Below are 4,918 nucleotides of genomic sequence, written 5' to 3'. Positions count from 1 at the left end.
TTTTTGTCGAGGACATTCTAGAATTCTCTACCGTAGGCGAATCTGAACGATACTGCAGTTATTCTTGCTTGGAGACCATTTACGTAACGTGCAGACAAGCAGAAGGCCTGGCACAGATGGTATGGGAACTCGGCGAGATTCCTCCCTCTATTTACAATGTTCCTTTTTCATAACCTTCTGCTTCCACCACTAAAACAAAAATTAGATTATGGGAAAAATAAACGTCGATCTCCCGATTAAATGTGATGAAAACACCGGCATTAAATTGCCTGCGTCTAAAGAGTCCCCCGGCATGGAGCTTGTCTACGAGACGGTATTCCTCAGATATTTCATAAAGCTTTATCTCGTCAAGAGTCTGGGAAAGGTAAGAGCATGTTGAGGTCCTGCGGGAGATATTAATAACAGAGCACCCTGGCTTGATTCGTGTTTTCTTTAATCCATGCCTTAGATGCTGAATTGTAAGAAACCAAGTTTCCGTAACCTCCCTCTCTCAAGCCGCTTTGTTTTTTGTGCTTTCTCGCTAATTATTTTGCTTTGGTTGTGGTCTGATTTCAGGCGGCTGCTGTTCTCTGGAGGACCTGACTGCAATGCGCTTTTATCATCTAAAAAACGATCTTCAGTAAACAAAATAAGAAGTCGTATTAATGTCGGGAACGCCAGCTGCTTAATATCAAAGCCAAGGAGTCAGGCGAGACGGCGTAATGGCTGATTCTGGTGCCATCACCTCTACACCTTCTCTCTTCATTAGAACGGAGGTAGAATTTTTTTTAAAAAAAAAGACAAAACGGCAGAGAAATCCATAGGATGGGGTGAAACCAGGCACCGTGACATTTATTTTTAGAAATCTGATAATTAGGCTAGTCGTGCATGCACACAATACACGGCAGATAAATTGGACGGCCGCTTATTATTACAGTCGCCGAAACATTCGATTTCCTTGTTGCCTCATTTACACTGGAACCATGTTCATTTACACACACGTCGGCCCGAGACGCTGACCTTTCTCATTCTGCACAATTACTTTACTCCGTCCGTTAACAATTCTCGGTATTGCATTTGGTAATTAATAAGTCATGGAATAAAGATTTAGCAGAAATTAATTTGCTCTCACATGAATGGTATTCTCTCTGATAAAGATCTATGCTGTCTGGAGCCCCAAAAAATCCAGAAGAATTTGTAGAGGAAAGACAATGCGGTTTATTCTCAACACGTTTAAAAGTTGGACTAACTTCACAGAGTTAAACAGAAAACAGCATCTTTGATTCTTCCACAGCATCTTTACATGCACGGCTGCTTCACTTTGACGTAATGTTCCAGAGACCCCATTCCAATGGTGAATTTTACAGCCGTCTGAAGTCCCCAACAACTCCCCCTTGATTTTATTGACCGTTAAAATCACGGTTTGAAGTTGTCACGTCCACCTGTGCAGAAGCATTTCATTCCTGGGGTGCAGGTGAAGTTTGTTTGTGGGGGTGCAGGTACAGTTAGTTAGTTTCTGGGGGTGCAGGTAGTTTGATCGTGGGGGTGCTTTTCCTGGGGGTAAAAGTGCAGTTTGTTCCTGAGGATGCATGAGCAGTTTTTCCTGAGGTCTAAAGGGTAAGGTTTCTCCTTGTGGAGAGTGACATACCAGCTCTGGTTTGTCAAGGTAAGGAGGCTTATTCGCCATGCAATGCTCCTCTGCAATTTGCATATACAGTTTTTCCTGGTGGTGCAAGCGCAGTTTGTCCCAGGGGATGCAGGTACAGTTTGATCTTGGGGGTGCTTTTCCTGGGAGTAAAGGCACAGTTTGTTCCTGAGGATGCAGGTACAGATTGTTCCTAGTGGTGCAGGCGGTTTGTTACTGGGGATGCAGGTACAGATTGTTCTTGGAGGTGCAGGCGCAGTTTTATTCCTGGTGGTGCAGGTGCAGATTGTTCTTGGGGAGGCAGGTGCAGTTTGTCCCTGGGAATAAAGGTGCAGTTTGATCTTGGGGGTGATGATGAATTTTGTTTCTTGAATTGAAGGCAGTTTGTTCCTGTGGATGCAAACGCAGTTTGTCCTTTTGGCTCAGGCGCAGTTTGTTCCTGGGGGTGCAGGTGCAGAACTCCTGCACATTGTTGTAAAACTTTCTTTCTTTCAGTACCATGGTCAGCAACTTGAAAGTTTCACTGTCACATGCCTGTAAGTCTACTACTCAGCAAGGTTATTAGGTAAAAGGAGTCTGTCAGTAATTCACTCCCTATTTATGTAAGGAAAGTTGGGGAATTGTATTTTGTAGGGAGGCATAGGAGACATCTAGGGCGCCGGTAGATGTGGTAAGATCCATTGTGGAGTCTTGTGTAGCTCAAAGCCTCCTGATTTGCACAATGAATTGGCTCTATAAACCCCTATGGCATTGCTCAGAGATTTCTTTCACTTTATATCTACCCCAATGGAAATTTCAAGTTACATTTATAGACTAAATTGGGGTTGGATGGTCATTTGCCTTGTAATTGAATGTAAGAGGGAGATGAAAGAGGGAAAATTCTCTGAGTGATCAGGTGCAGAGCATCCACATGAATTCTACATCCCATACATGTAAATGAGACTTTCATAATCCTGTTCACATACATTGTAAAATGTCCACACGAATAAGTGGCATGCTGCAGGAAAGCGGAAAGGCAGAAAATTAGCCCCATTGATTTAGGTTAGTCTTCATTTGTATCTTCGCAGAGCAATCTGAATCTTGCAGAATAAATCTGAGTATTATCCTTGGAAATGCAGTTATCCATATCCAACCTGTCAGATCTATATCCTGTCCCAAAAATGCAAACACAGAGGTCTGGAAAACAAAAAGCAAAGTTTATGTAAGAAGGACAGCAAATAAAACGTCAGGGACTTATTCAAGCCTCCACTTTTTGTCTGGATGAATGCTTTAACCCTACTATAAAAAAAAAAAGAAGAAAAAAAAAGATAATTGGTAAAAGAGCAATAACATTTATTTATTTTTTTTTTTTTAATTGGTGCAGTGTGAAATTCTTGACAGCTGAAACAACCTCCGGCTGATGACACCTGAAACAACCTCTGGCTGATGAGACCTGATTCAACTTCCTGCTGATGACACCTGAAATAACCTCCGGCTGATGTCACCTGCACTCAGCAAGGACAGGAGGGTAAATGATATTAATGTATAAAAACCTTTGTGCTACATTATCACACTTCACGCAGAGAAGTCTAGCGTTCTGTTCCTACCGCTTCCTACTTACCTAAATGGCTGCTCTGGAAAGTGGCAGTGGTATCATTTTAGCAGGCATTAGCTCTGTGTGTGATGATAAGTGTAGGTAATACTTTCCTATTTACCAGTACGAGCATTAATGGTGCCCCCATTGGAGATAATGATTGACGACTGCACCCCTCAAGCTGTATGGGATGGATGTGTTTCGTTAAGTAAGTTATTACCGGTAAAATATAAGAAATGATCTCAATAACGTCGCTGGGGCTGAATGTGTGATTATAATGGTACTCCAGGGAGAAGAAAAGACAGCAAAGACTAAAACTTTCATCAAAAGAGGAGTGAAAAAGTGAGGACCGGATGCAGCGGCGTCTGAAAAACTCCAATAAAGTGAAGAGTACTTTATAGCTCAGCAACATTTAATGCTGGTATATGTGACTATTCAATTAAGTGTGATTTGTACGACACTTGTAACTTTGTAGCACTGCCACAGAAAATGTCAATTCTTCAGTCTGCTCAAGCCTGAACTGCAGAGAATCCTGCCTGACAGACAGTCAATCACGGCTGCAGAAGTCACATGTGACACTGTCAGAGGAGTCTGGGATGCACAGAAGCCGGCAGAGGACCAGACAAGGGAACCATGAAAGTGTTTTTGTTTTCTTTCATTTACCATATTTACAGACAAATCTGCTCCAAAATACAAATAATTTGGTGCGGATCTGCCAGTGCTGGTGACCTTGCTGTTTGTCAGAAATATTGCCCTATGTAAATAGCCCACTAAGGGAGCATTTACGTATGTATATTAGTTTGCCAGAAACAATGCAAAACTTTTGGCAAGCTATGGTAGTACAGCACGGTAAAAGCCAGCTCATATTAGTGCACCCCTAGGCTGGACCCCTTTATTCTATACAGCAGTATATTCCTTAGTGCATCCCCCAGATAAGGGATCATACAGAAGCAGATACAATACAGGTTACACATCCACTGAACTGCTGTAAGCGGAGCTGTGAGTGCACCGAGCGGCTGATGGACCCCAGTACAGGTGTTATCCCATTATATGTCTGCTATATGAATTACAGATCCCCGTATTGCAGGACTAAGCGGCTTCGGTGGATTGTGTGTTTCTTCCTGCTATGTAGAAGCATCATATTTACAAAGCTCTGTGGGAACAGCCTGCTTTATATTAATATCATACCGAGAGCCATCCTTGGGCTAGAAGAGTGAAACACCGGAATATAATTCACTGCATGTAAATCCAGGGCTTGGCATGAATGTCTTATTTAATCTTCTAGTGTCTGATGTGAGGCTACAGCTGAAGGTCTGAGTTTATAGCAGTTTTCTGATTTTTTTTTTATTATTATTTTTTATAAAGTACACTATGAGCAGGTAATGTGGTAAGTTAATGAAAGAAGTAATATTCACCTGCTGTACCAGTGCACCCCACACTCTATTTCTTGCCTGAATTGATGCCATCTTGTACATTCACGTGATCTCTTCAGCCAATCACTTACCTCTCTGATCTTATGCTGTATATACAGTGTAGGTGTTGTACTCACTTGGGTGCGACAGGAGGAAGACAGGAGGCTTGTTTCATTAAACGTTCATGTGGTTTATTGCTGCATAAACCCAGAAGCCAAGGTTTCCTTGGCTATATCCAGGAGACCTCGCGGATGTCGGCCACACAAAAGCTTGAATGGCAAGATGTTATGGTTCTCAATGGCAAGAGAA

The 4,918-nt window shown here is 42.4% G+C and overlaps 1 long non-coding RNA gene across 1 annotated transcript; it reads left to right on the top strand.

The window, feature by feature from the left end:
* Positions 1 to 555: 555 nt before the first annotated feature.
* Positions 556 to 3,406, top strand: LOC143764220 (uncharacterized). The gene is made up of 3 exons (XR_013213109.1): positions 556 to 755; positions 2,988 to 3,131; positions 3,322 to 3,406. It is a non-coding gene; the product is annotated as an uncharacterized LOC143764220 (long non-coding RNA).
* Positions 3,407 to 4,918: the final 1,512 nt, after the last annotated feature.

The sequence above is a fragment of the Ranitomeya variabilis genome, chromosome 4 (genome assembly GCF_051348905.1).
Source record: "Ranitomeya variabilis isolate aRanVar5 chromosome 4, aRanVar5.hap1, whole genome shotgun sequence".
Taxonomy (NCBI): Eukaryota; Metazoa; Chordata; class Amphibia; order Anura; family Dendrobatidae; genus Ranitomeya; species Ranitomeya variabilis.
This window is presented reverse-complemented; position numbering and strand designations above follow the sequence as displayed.